The sequence below is a fragment of the Uranotaenia lowii genome, chromosome 1, assembly GCF_029784155.1.
Source record: "Uranotaenia lowii strain MFRU-FL chromosome 1, ASM2978415v1, whole genome shotgun sequence".
NCBI lineage: Eukaryota > Metazoa > Arthropoda > Insecta > Diptera > Culicidae > Uranotaenia > Uranotaenia lowii.
Window position 1 is genome coordinate 71,754,184 of NC_073691.1, and position 14,572 is coordinate 71,768,755.

General features: G+C 37.5%; 1 protein-coding gene across 8 annotated transcripts in view; it reads right to left on the reverse strand.

Annotated features, from left to right (window-relative positions):
• The window catches only part of LOC129754962 (solute carrier family 41 member 1), a 108,833-nt gene that overhangs the window by 36,006 nt on the left and 58,255 nt on the right, over positions 1-14,572 (reverse strand). The gene's annotated exons all lie outside the window — the stretch shown is intronic.

A 14,572-nucleotide genomic window follows, 5' to 3' on the forward strand; every position in this document is an offset into this window, starting at 1 on the left:
TCTTTAGAAAATATATTGGCACAAAAGTCATCAGCTGGCTCGGTTCCACAGAAGAAACAAAAATGATGTTGATTTTTCAGTACAAAATATTCAATTTTCCCATACAAACTTTAAAGTTCAAATTTACTCATGTAAACGTTACTTAAAAAATCTACAAAAAAATCATGGATGAGTTTTGGATCAAGACGAAGCTTTTAAGACCCCAGGGTAAAAAATCCAAAAATAACCCCAAATCGACTCAGTCTAATCTGCATGTCATTTATTTTATTTGAGACTTATCATGAAAACTTTTCAAATTATTTAATATGAAAAACTCATTTTATGAACCAGACTAGCTAATCCCATACGATCCCGTTTCTCTTCAACTTTTAAATACGTAATGAAAAGTTTCTGTTAGAATGGTAATTACGTTGCATTTTTATGACAATATTGCTTAAAAAATTAAACAGTTTTTATGAACGGACGTTTTGCTTTGCTAGTCTATAAAGCTAAAATTCAAAATATGAAATTGGTTGACCGTCGAAAAAAAAAACACCCCCGTAAAAACTTTTGCAAAAACAATAAAAATTTCTTCTTTTTTTTGTCGGGTGATCAAAAATTTTAATTAAAATATCGATTGTCCGTTTTGTAAATCTCCCGCGTATGAATTCTCGTCGCTAGCTTATGCGTAGTAAAGCAATTATGGCAAAAACATACTATTTAATTAAACTCCTCGTCCTTCAAAACGCCCATGTGCCGATTTTCATCACATTCCGATGTATGATAAGTCAATATCGTGAACTCAATATTTGTCTTGTATGAACGAATCCCTTTAAAAGGGGTCATCCAAAAATCTGAAAACATTTTTCATCAATCATGGTCTTAATGAGCAGTCATATCAACTTTCAGCTCTCTATGTAGGTCATGAGATAGCTGCGCTCAGAATGAAGGAAGTATGGAAAACGTCACTTCTTCTGATAAATCGTTAAAATAACGTTGATCATACGCCAAAGTGAAAAATGAGTATTTGTAGCATTTGTACGCAAAGTAACGAATTGTAATTCAATGTCTAAATTTTTTAAACATCTTCACATAGAATTTAAAGATCATATTTCACGAAAATTCCCATAGTAATGAATAATATAAGAAAAAGTCAGATAAACGTCAATTCAGCATTTCACGGCAGATCATTCCCGTTTTTAGGCCACATCCGCGGTACCACATCGTAAAGCTCATAATTTTTTCTATAAAATGGATTACATAGAATGTGCCTGTGAGTTTTGCAGGTGAGTATTCTTGACCCTGACGCCTCAAAATAAAAAAAAACAGCTTTTTTCAGAAGACAATGGTCGATTTTGCGAAATTCGTCAAGCTTCAGGCCAACTGAAGCTGTGAATCCACCTGGACCGAAGTGATTCGTTGTGCACAGCCTCAGACACCACGGAGTATCCGGCACTGAGTGGACAGTTTTATTATTTTTCACGAAAAAAGCCGAAACATTTTTGAGGATTTTTTTTTTGCTGTAGAATGCTTCTACTGACTCTACTTGGTGGTAGTGAAGTGACTTAGTTCTGAAAATCTTGGCATTGGTGAAAAAAGCCCTGTGGAGAGTTTGAGTGGTGAGCAGCGCCGAAGGCATGTTCTACTTATTTACTGAAAAAATGGATGGAGGTCTAGGGAAAGCATTGTGACTGAGCTATTCTTGTTTGTATTTTCGTCTAACCTGATAGCCAAGATTCTACAGTGACAACTTGCATATTGACATCAATTCATTCATAAAGGGATCTCCTACGTACCAATCGGCGTATGACGATAACTTGTGTAGAAAAAGATCAATAAATGCACATCATCAGGCTGCAATCGCTTAATTATTATCAACCTCGACGGAACGACTGAGATATGCCACCTTAATCACCTGTTAGATATGTAATTTGCATCTAGCGTTGGCAAGATTTTATAGCCTTGGCCGTGAAAGTGCAATTTTCTGATTTTTTTTTTCACCTTCTCGATACACCCTTGCAATTTAAAGTAGCATGGAATCGCAATCAGTGCGACTCCGCTTTAATTTTTTTCTATAATTATTTATGATGGCTCTGATAGGAGATATTGGGGTTTAGTATCAGTCCGGATTATTTTGATATAAGTATTCGTTATTTAAAATATTTACCTCAAAATATCATTAAGACTGAGTAATATGACAAAAATAATTCACTCAGATATTGAACAATTGTACGTTTCTCGATCTGCTTGTTCAATTTCGTTTTTCACAACTCTCTAAACTCTCAATCACGGTAAGATGTTTAGACAAAAAGGTTGATAATGCTGCCCGATTGTCGCCGGGAAGCATCGCATCATTAAATTTAATTAAAACTGCCTGATACTAATCAATTTGCAGCGTTAAAGGCCATAAAATTGACTACCACACTAGGTAAGGTACTGGAGATTTATTACATGACACCGTATGTAAGTGTGAATGGAAATGTCATTAATTTTTTATTCGTCTATAATGAATAACTGTTCCTTGAAAGTTTTCAGGCTTTGTACGGATCTATCTTTCGGTTAACAAAATATTCCAAATTACTTCTGGTTGAAGTGGAAGCAAATTTTTATTGGTGTTCCCGCGACGAAAAGATGAGAAGTTCTCGCGTGCCATGGCAATTTTTCTCATACGGCCATATGTATATAACAGCACATATTACCGGGCTGTTTTATTGACGTAGAATTAGATTGCCGAATGATGATTGCTCTGCGGGAGGCATAACTCAATCTCTGAACGCGGGGTTCATGTGGGCGAACCATTCATTCATACTTCAAGTTGGTAAATTTCAGTGCTGACGGATTGCCAACTTCGCTTTGTCATGGTATGGAGACGATATAAATTTCGGTTGATTACAACACAAGAACACAAGAATTTTTTTCGCTTTTGATAAATTCCTTTTTTGATTTTGCAATATCCTCAAAAAAAACTTAGGTACTTGCCAAATCGCGCACTTACATCTTTGTATCTTCTGACCAGACGCTCTATCTGCGGTTTGACTATTATTGCACAGTTTCTATACGACTCATTCTACACATCATTATTATCATTAACGGCACTTTGCGAGACCATAGCATTCCAGCTAATTACCCCGATAAATATCAATTTGTGCGCCACACGCCACATCTTACTCAGCTCGGAGGAGCTGATCATTTATCATACCGGTGCGGAAAGTGAGTGAACAAAAAAACCAATGCTCTTTCCTCAGACTGACAACGACTACGACGATGATGGCGATAAGCGAGCAGTCGAACAAGAGCAACGCGATATGCAAATTGCTCGTTAAAAAGTGTCTATGTCCCACAACAATTGCTACCTATCATCATCATCATAGTAACTGATCGTGTCTTATTGAAACAGTGCACCTGTTTCCACATACGATCACCATAGTTGCTGACAGATGGTTTGTGCTCATAAGGAACAGTGGGAAATACAAAGGAAATTCTGGGAGCATAACAAACAATTCGGAATATTGACGCGATTAAGTGTGACGCTTGCTTTACATATTTCAAAACAACATCAACTATCGTACAAATTTGGAAGGGAATTTTTACAACCGTCACCTTGATGCCATCTTGTTTCAATTTGACCACATTGCTACACCTGTTGTGTTTTCAACTGTATAGACAACGAGTTTAGTTAGCCTTTTTGTGGCAGTGAACCAAATTTTGGCTCGTGTATATTTTTTTTCATAATGTTTAAAAAAAATCACATATTCCCCGCATAATTTACACTTGGACAGTGACTAAATCAACAAAAATAATTCCACTTATATGAAATAAGGAGAAATTTCATAAGCTGGTAAGCTGTAAGATGAACGCCTCAGAAGATGTTAAGCTTGTGCGAAAACATTTGAAAACATCAAATCCCAAAATTGCTGCCAAACTTCAGCACCAAAAGTTGTTATAAATTGCCAAACGAACCTAGCCAGAAAAACCAGATACAACCAAGCATTTGGTAGACAAACGAAAAAGTGTGTTCGTTTGATGAAACATGTGTAATTTTAACAAACTTACAATTTGATTCTTTATCGAAACAGTTTTTTTTATCTGTCGGAATGAAAGTCTGTCCAAATTTATAATAATTCTCAGCTGCTTAAATAAGAACTTTCTCTGAAAATTAGAAGATGAAAAGTTGAATTTATGATTTTTTTTAAATTTTACTAACGATAATTTGCTGACATGAATGAAAGTTTGAAGAATTCTTTTTTCCAAAATATATCTAAAAATTTCTATGACCAGAAAAAGGATTACTTTTTTATGTATTCCTTATTTGGATTTGTACCTAAGTCCTAGCATATGTTCAGTAAGATTTTCGATTTAGGAGGGAGCCTCCTATACTTGTTCCAAGTGTAATATTACAAAACTCAAACAATTTTCAAAGTGATGAACGCGAAATTATTGCGAAACATTCAACAGAGCTGAACTTTTTTAACATCAGGTAAAACTCAATCAAATTTTGCACACTTTCTCATTGATGTGTATTGTTGTTTACATGCTGTCAAACTCGAAGTCGTGTTTTTCGATTCAACGAAAATGGAGGTCAACGAAAATGGAGAGAACAAATTCTTTCCAAAGACCTGGAACTTCCTGACCTGTAGCTCCGGAAGTTGGGAAAAATGTTGAACATTCACCATTCAACCGTGTCCTAAATGTGAAGCAGTTCCAGGAGCGGTTGACGTTGGACCACTACAAAGGAGCTGGAAGAAAACCGGGACCGGAGAACAAAAAGACTGTGGGAAGGTGAAGCGAATGGTTAATCCCAACGTCTCAAGCCGTGATTTGGCTAAAAAGTTTGACATGTCGCAGAGCTACGTTCAGAATGCAAAGAAGCGAGTGGGACTACATAGAAACAGAACTTCCCAAACCACGATGAGCGGCAACAATCGACGGCTAAAACTCGGGCACGGAAGCTCTACGAGAAGATGCTGACAAAATACGGCTGCTGTGTGATGGACGACGAAACGTATATAAAAGCCGCTTTTAAGCTGATTCCGGGGTTGGAGTTTTTCACCGGTAAGGACAAGTTGTTACCGTTGATGGTAACAATGCACTTTGTTATTAATAAAAATAGATTTGTTAGTACCCATCCCAAGTATATTATAGTTTGTTTTTCTAGTTTAAATATTTAAAGTATTAATTTTGTTATTGTTTTGTAAAAGGCTCGTTGTATAGTAGAAAATATATTGTATATAGTTGTGTCGTTTGATAGGGAGAGTTTTGCAAAAAGGGTTACAAATTCGGTATAAGTATCACAACGGAAGATCATCTGTCCGGGGTATTTCAGAGCGCGATGCCCTGGGATACGCCCAACCCGGACCGGTGACGTGATGCAGGCCTGCTTCCGTGCCCGGGAGTGATACCCGAAGTTGTGGCTATGTCCTTGGTCACCCTATGATCCTATCCCCACCTCGTCGAATTTCAACGAAACGATAAGTTGCTGTACGTCACCAGAGTTTGCGTTCAGGTGACAGATCGACATCCGGTAGAGAGCAGGAGAACGAGAGTGAAAACAGAGAGAGAATCATCGGGCTTGCGAGGAGGATCGGATGATCGCGAAAAACCGAGAGAAGTGGTTGAACAGCCAAGCTGGACGGACACGCTTCGTCAAAAGTGCGAGCCTTTTTCATTGGTGAAAATTATCACCTACCGCGTGTGCAGTGGTCAAAAAGAAAAACGCCTAAGGGCCGAAAAATACGCCGAGATCGGGCTGATATCCCCAGCATCCCGCATCAAACAGCCTTTGGGATTGCCTGGATTAGATCGCTCGGATAATCCGGACCATCAGCCACGTTGTCACCACTCGATCCCGGCCAAGCCGACGCCATTTTGACTGCCACATCATCGGTAAAACGTTTCGCCAGCAGCCGAGGTCGACTGTGGAATTTCGTTCCGGTAGCGCCAAGGGCCATCGTCCATGTGGGCCCCGTAAAACAGAGCGCGTAGCCGTGCATGCAAGGAAACCCAGACCGCTGGCTCCATTCGTAGGCTAGACCGCATGTTCCCACTTCAACCCATGAATGCCAGGTACGGGCCGCTTCGACACTACGCCATCAACCATCGTGTCAAGGTAATGCCCCGTCTTGTACCCAAAATGTCCAAGCCCCAAGACTCAAGATAAGGCTTCAAATAGAACCCAAATCTATCTTCGTCGTGTCAACCATCATATCCCATGTTGAACCCAAGTTGCCCATAACCTCAATTTTCGTCGTGCCAAGAAGGACCGGGTTGCAGAACGGCCGCACCGACCTCCCTTCCTAATGTTGTGTGTTGATTTGAGAAAAAAATATAAATATTAAAATGAAATTCCCTCTTATTAATTAACCAGAGCCGGTATACTTCGGAAGGGTTAATTGTCCTTGGTTCCTCTCTGCGTGCGTCCTCCTTCTCGTGCCCATGCATTGGTGTTTCACTCCTAAGTTTAGCCGACCCTGAGTTAATACGCCGGTTGAGCTAGCCGACCGTTTCAAAGTATGATGTGGACGACAAATTTAAGAAGAAGAAAATGTCGAAGTCCGCCTCCAAATATCTCGTTTGGCAGGCCATCTGCTCTTGCGGACTGAGAAGTCAGCCTTTCGTGACAAAGGGCACAGTAAAAGGCGATATCTACAAAACTGAGTGCCTCAAGAAGCGCCTTTTGCCGTTCTTGCAGCAGCACGACGAAGCTCCGCTATTTTGACCAGATTTTAAAAATGTCCTGGAGTGTTATGAGGCCAAATCTGTCCATTTTGTTCCAAAGGACATGAACCCGCTAAACTGTCCGGAGCTATGCCCGGTGGAGCATTACTGGGCAATAATGAAGCGGGAACTTCGAAAGAGCGAGAAGACAGTCAAAGACGAGAAGAACATGTTAAGAAAACGGAAAAAAAAACTGAGAAACTGGTACCGCATGACACTATAAAGACTTTAATATAGGGCATCAAGCAAAAATGTGTTCAATTTACACTCAAGGCTCCATCGATTAACTTTTGGTTGTTGAAGTTAATATATGTATTAAACTACCCTAAAATTTTGGCTTGATTCTAAACATTAAAAGAAAATTGGCATGACATTTTCGGTGTCGCAATAATTTCGTGTTCGCCCTTCATTTTTGAACGAGTGTATACAATAGACTGAATCGATTTGGGTTCTTTTTGGATTTCTCCAACCCTGGGGTCTAAATAGCTCCGGGTTAGTTCTAAACTCATTCATGATCATTTATCTCCGATTTTCAAGTAACGTTTTCATGAGTAAATTTGGACGTTTATGTTTGTATGGGAAAACTTAATATTTTGATCTGAAAATGCAAAATCACTTTTGTTTCTTCTGTAGAACCGAGCTTGTTTTTTGTGTCAATTTATAAATTGTACAAAGACGATTTTTTGTTAAACAACTTTGTCCAAGACCGTAACTTCGCATTTCATTTTTCAAAAAAGTTTGAAGCTGTTGAAAAGAGGTATGTCTTTTGGCGTTAAAAAACAATGAATTCAACTGGCATTACTACTAGTGCCTAGCGAAGTATTTCTTGAAAAGTAGTCACTCAGCACCTCGCACGCTTTGTCATGCGCCACAGGGTCTCAGATTTGGACCGAAATTCAGCCGACAAAATTGTTCTTAAATTAAATAATTTTATATTTTCAGTTTTTTTTTCTAAAAAAATAACCTTTATTTAATTAGCACATAGCTGTTTATGCTAAAAATAGCATAAAAAAAGGTTTTTTCTGCACAAGTCGTGAATAACGAGGCTTGCTTAGTTAGATAATTACGTCGAATGCTGAAAAAATTAAGTTTTGCTACGATTTGCATGCACAAACTTATGCAAATTCGAAAAATTCGCTTGATTATCCAATTGTGGTCAAAAATCGACTTCAAAAATTTCGAAAATCATGAAAGGGAAGACCAAAGGGAATCCTGAAAACCGAAATCATAATTTTGATGCTTTGCGACTTAGAAATGCATAAAACGTCGAGATCGTGTGTTATCTAACAAAAATCGGCAAAAAACGGCAAATTTCTGAGACTAAGCCATTTTTTTGGAAAATAGGCCATAGTCCCATAAAGTTGATTTTTGATCATTTTTTTTTTCGATACAACTGTATATCTCGACGTTTTACGCATTTCTTATTCATTTAGCATCAAAATTATAATTAAGATTTTTCAAATTCCCTTTGGCCCCCCCTTTGGTGATTTTTCAAATTTCAGAGCCGATTTGATTCAGATTTGATCAAAAATTGTTTTTTCGAGATAACAACAGCTTACGACATTTTAAGCATTTTAAAAGTCATTCGAATTAAAATTCTTTTTTTCGATTTCCTTTGGAGATTTTTGTCGAAATTTCGAAAAAGTTCGAAAGTCAAAATTTGCTATCAAAAATTGTTTTTTTTTAGATAACAACAGATTTCGACCCCCCCCCCCCCCCCCCCCCCCTTACATAATTTTTGAGGGCAAATAACCAAAACTTTTGAGCGCTTTGAGGCACTCCTTAATCAAGTCCGATTGAGCTGAAATTTTGCACAAGTCCGTTTTTTGGGTCAATCTACAAAACGTATAGATATAGTCGGTTCCCGAAATTTAACATGGCCCATTTTGCTGCTACCCTAATGTACAATGTACAAAAAAAAATTGGGATAATCGAGACCGGGATACAGAGAATCAAGTACGTTTTGGTACAGACTAAAATTTCCGGGAGCCAATTCTGGTGAGTTAACTTTTCTTTTCTTTCGTCAATATTCCTAAACATTCAAAATACATATTAAAATTTGTGTGAAATAAACAACATATGAGGCCCTTGAATCCAAAGGGGTATAAGAGCATAAAAGTTTTTTTTTTCGAGAAAACTCGCTGTAAAATTGATTCCATTAAATGTAGAAGTATGTAGAAAAAAATGTAAAAATCCCAAAAATCGTCAAATATAGTTTGAAATGTAAAGAATCGTTTGGCATCACAAACTCAAAATCGACCATTTTGTCACTTATACCCCTTTGGCTCTTAGAGCCTCATATTGTTTATTTTTTATTGTAAAATAATTTTTAAAACAAATGTCCGCCAAATAATCTTTTCTTGCTTACTGTGTTGAGTTATTTTTTCCAAAGCTCCAAAACAAGTGACGGAAAATCTGTTTAAACAACACCAACTGTACCAAAAATTGTTTGAATTCCTTCAGCATATTGTACTCGCAAATACACAAAAAAGCTTATCGCCGTTTCAAAGAAGTTGCTGGTTATTGGCGGTATAAGAATTGACATAAAAATGTACTGATGAAAACGATTGGATGGTCAACAAATTTTTCACCATCAGTTTGATGAAAATTTCTTCTTTCTTCTTCTCATCCGTCCTTGAAATTTTGTTCCCGTTACAGTCCTTGGAGTGTCAATTAGACATTGCTGAGTCCTGACTAAAATCGCTATATCTCTTTTGCTTCTTAACCGAATTTACAAAATTTATAGTCTTAGATACATCGTGATAGAACCACATAGAACTCAAATATGTTTTACAGACAAAATTCACCTACATCACTTCAGTTTTCCGTTAATCAAAGTCTAAGAAAACTTTTCAATCAATGAATCGTCAAAATTGATTAAGTCGCACCAGATAATTTTTTTCAGAAATCGACTACAGAATTTCGAAAGGGGGATCAAAGGAAATCCGCAATTGCCAAACGGCTTAGAAATGCATGAAACGTCGAGATCTGGTGATATCTAGAAAAAAAAAATGTTTGTCAAAAATCGACTTTCTGCTATTAAGTCGTTTTTCCGATCAAGGGCCGGTTTTCCGCAAGTATCAGAAATTTAATTTCTAGATAACACTAGAATCCAGATCTTGACTTCCATGCACTTCTAAGTCATTTGGCATCAAAATTTCTATATCGATTTTTATGAATTCCTTCGTTCCCCCTTTTGGTAATGTTTGTGCATCAACAAACTGAGACTTTGAGCGCTTTGAGGCACCCCTAAACCAAGTCCGAATGCGCTAAAAATTTTCACAGGTCAGTTTTTTGAGCAAATCTTCTAAAAGTATATGGTCGGTTTTAAAATTCGATCAGGAAATTTTTCCCATACATCCATTGCCACCGAAAGATACATATAGGTATCATGTTGAACAACCAATTATTTCATTTAAGATAAGAGCAAACTAAACTTTGTATTTCCCAAAAATTCTCAAATAGTCTAGAAAATAGTCTAGAAAAAAAATCAGTTAGACGTTTATCCCACTGTTTATAAGTAATTTTTGATCAGCACATATCTCACGAGCGAACTCGCGTGGCCTGTCGGATGTTTTCACGCCGCCCGTTGATTATGAGATTGATGCATCTTTAGCGTTTCAACTGCAGAAGAGACAGGCAGGCAATCTACATATGTGATGACGAATCAAAGAAAATTGAATTCCTGCAGCAAAGTAATGCCCCATACATTAGAAAGAACATCGCTCATAATTAGCATACACTTTAGAGAGCATTCGCTAGGCACCTGGTGGAACCAATGACTGATAAGAGCGAACTCAAAAGTTGTGAGCCAATAGCTGGGAAGTAAAAAGCAACCTGCCTTAGCCGCAGTTCTGTAAGAATATTTCTGAATATTTTTTCAGTTTTTTTTTAAACGAAATGGTTATACGTTTCTGGTGATCACAAAAAAAATTAACTGCCTCTTCGTTGAAATATTGTATCTTTCTTATCAACAAGTTAAGAACCGCGAATACCTTGCCTGCTTCCGGTAGATTTGCGTTCTATTTTATTGAATGAATGATATATTCCTTGTAACTTAAGTCTATTCAATGACCTGTTAACTCATACAGATGACTGAAATACTTGATAGAGTACATCACGCCCGAGGAAGGATACTGGAGTTTGATAAGCACGTTGCAACCTCAGCGGTCGGTTATCATAATTCTTAATGTGTCAATAACTTGGCCTCTCGCTGCCATTCTCTATTTTGTTTCTTGATTAGCTAGCTACCTATATGAATCCCGTTGGCTAAGAAACCGGCATCAGGGGTAAAAAAACCCTCAGCATTGTAGCTGCTCTTGACTTAACACGACTTTATCACATTAATGCGGGAAAAGTTGCATCGCGTCGGCGTCGCTTGTTGCATTGTTCTCTTTTCTCACACGACGACGTTCCCATACAGAACTGTTCGCGAAACGCGTTTGATTGATTGGTTTTCTTACAAAGCGATTGTCGTAACTGCTCATTGTTTACCCGGTTGTAAGTTGTCAAATTTCATCTCAATAAATGCTTCATTACTTTTACAAAGTGTTATGACGGGCTTTTAGTAAGCACGCATAACTGGTTTACATTTGAAAAAATAATTTCCTACAGGGGGGCAGAATAATTTTTCAATTGGTATAGATCAGTACTTGGATCTTCAACAACGCGTTGATTTGAAGATTGACAGTTCAAGGTTTTGAAGCTTTGCAAATGATTTCTTAAATTGCTTACCTAACACCATTTTATGAAAGCTGTTTAAAAGAGTTTACTTTTTTTCCTAATACTTCAGACACCCGGTTTAAACGTGAATTATGAATTACTACTGTCACATCCTTTAAAAATAGATTGTGAATGCTGGATATTATTGGTTAAAATAAACGTAGACTACAGACCGCAGATGCCGAGATAAAGTGAAATTTGAATAAAGATCAAGCCGAAACCGTTGCTCCAAGATGAGATGCACGTCGCATAACAGATGCAAAACTTCGACGCCGGCGATCCGTTGAAAAGATGCTCGCGATGAATAATCAAGAGAAACTTGTATTCAGGTTTTTCAACAAGCAACATTGTTCGATGCGAAATCATGCAATGGAAAAATTCACCGATCGGTTTTTTTCATTGATTAAGATTCCCGGTATCAAATGCCGATCCTATGATTCATGATTTTTTTTTTCTTACTTTCAAAGGATACAATCTTCTTTTCACTTTTTCGTGCCATACAAACTTTGATAAGGAACTATTGTTCTACGGTTAACGTTTTTTCGGTATCTACACAACTTTTTCACTTTTTCTTTCGGTATCTACACAATGAAAGCGTGAGAAAAGTTGGAAAAAGGTACTGATAGCTGAACAAGAATCTTAATTAAATTGCATTCATGGAAGCAACTTTGTTGTATAGAGCAAACACAATTTACACTTTGTCATATAAAAAAAATATCGATATGCGTTATTTTTTAAGGCGCTTCCAGATGAATTTTTGGGAAAGTCAAAACAAAAAATTCCCTTTAAAGTTTTAGAATGTTGATTTTATACACTTGGATGAAAAACGCTATTTCTCTCTTATTTTTGAACAAGTTAGGCATCACATAGCTAATATGCAGGTTAACAAAAATGTTTAAAAAACAGCTACCTTTAAAAATTCGACGAACATTGTGTATTGCGTCATTTTCTTCGATGAAAAGTGTGATTACAACTCTATACTAAAGCAAATTATCTCGAAAAAACGAGGATGTATAATAAACTACTAATTAAAAAAAAATAAAATAAAAGGGGAATTCATGCTCTAAACAGTTTTAACCTTATGAACAACAAAATTGTCGATTTACGTCAACTTTTAAAATCTTCTTTGTTTGAGCCATTTATTTATAAAAGTTTTTCTAAAGATATACAGAAGTTACATATTCTTATGCCTAATTTATTATCTCTATAAGGAAGCCTTTTTAAGATAAGTTAACCACCGTTAATTAATTTTGTAAATTTATTTTTCGGCATATCGGTGAAATGTATGTTCGCCCGTCCGGAGTATACGTGTTCACCTCATGTAGACTTCGGACCAACCAGATTTCATTGTATAGGTTAAGGTAGTGCCACCTCTATCCCGGTACTACTTCTCCTTAATAATGAAATGTTGCGGGGTAAAGTATGGTGTACGTTCATAAGTTTCCTCGCAAAAATGCTCTTTCGCTCTTTTCAAAATCTGTAAAATTTTCTTCTCACTTCTCTATCCATCTTTATCAATTTCAGAACTACATTTCACCGATATGTCGAAAAATAAATTTACAAAATATAAGGTAGCCAAAATTTAAAAAAAAATGAAGAAATCAAAAATTTGTTTGTTTTTCAAAACCAGTGTATTTTGAATAAATTTGGCTTATGAGGAGTTTATCCCCCACTTTTACCTTTAAAACTAAGAAGTTTGTGTTAGGTTATTGGGACGCATTTTTGTCAAAATTGCCAAAAATTTTAAACATTTATAAGCGACCTTCTTGCTTGACTACCAAACTGAAATTCAAAATAAATAAATGATTAACCGACGAAAATTCACCCGCGGCCTGTAAGCCATTCGGCCGATGGACTTTAGGCCGAATGGGTTATCTGGCCGAATAGGCCACTAGGCCGAATGGGTTATTCGGCCGACGTTTATTCAGCCCAAGGCTGTTAGGCCGAAAGGCAGAAAGAATGTTGTACCGAATGGCCATTAGGCCTAATGACCATTCGGTCTAATGGTCATTAGGCCGAATGGGCATTAGGCCAAATGGTTGTAAGGCCGAATTGTTGTAAGGGTGAATGGTCGTTAAGCCGAATGGTCGTTAGGCTAAATGGTCATAAGGCTGAATGCTCGTAATGAATGGTTGCTGGGTCAAAAATAAATCTTTTACACTTGTCTGCATGTTAGGTCGAATGGCTGTTAGGCCGAATGGGCGATAAGCCGAATGTTCGTAAGGTCGAATGGTCATAAGGCCGAATGGTCATTAGTTCGAATGGTCATAAAGCCGAATTGACGATAGGCCGAATGGTCGAATCCGGCCTTGAATCCATTCGGCCTGTTGACTATTCGGCCTAACGACCATTCGGCCTAGCTACCGATCGGCTTAACATGCAAAAAAGCGATAATATGTTTTAAAGGCCTGGCATAAATTTGGCCCAATGACCATTCAGCCTAACAACCATTCGGCCTTACGACTATTCGGCCTAGCATCCATTTGGCCTTACGACCTTTCGGCCTTACGACCATTCAGCCTTGCGACCATTCGGCATTACGACCATTCGGCATTACGACCATTCGGCATAATGACCATTCGGCCTAATGACCATTCGGGCAAACCATTCGGCCATTCGGACCATTCGGCCAAATGACCATTCAGCCTATCGTTCATTCGGCCTGATGACCATTCGGCCTAACATCCATTCGGCCAAATAACCCAACATCTATCGGCCTTTTAACCCATTCGGCCTAGCGACCTTCGAGCTTACAACTTTCGGCCCATCATCCGTGTACGAGTTTTCGTTTTGTTCGAATGCATTACGAAATTATTTCTTAAAAACATGCAAAAGTTAATATGAACGACCCCTTTTTATGTCGTCTTATACAAAATTTGAAATCAGGAATATATCCTTCGTCCTGCAAAAATCCCGTGTATATATCCCGTGTATATATCCAATGCATAGTTACAACAAATTAATATGAACGACTCCTTTCTCTGTCGACTGATTCAAAATTTGAATCCAAGAATCAATTGCCATTTTGTAAAACATCCGAGAATTGATTTTTGTCCAGATTCCAAGCATAATACAACAATTATTGCAAAAAAAAAACATTAAACTGGTGATATGGACGACCCCTTTTTCTGTCGTCTAATAGAAAGTTGAAATCATG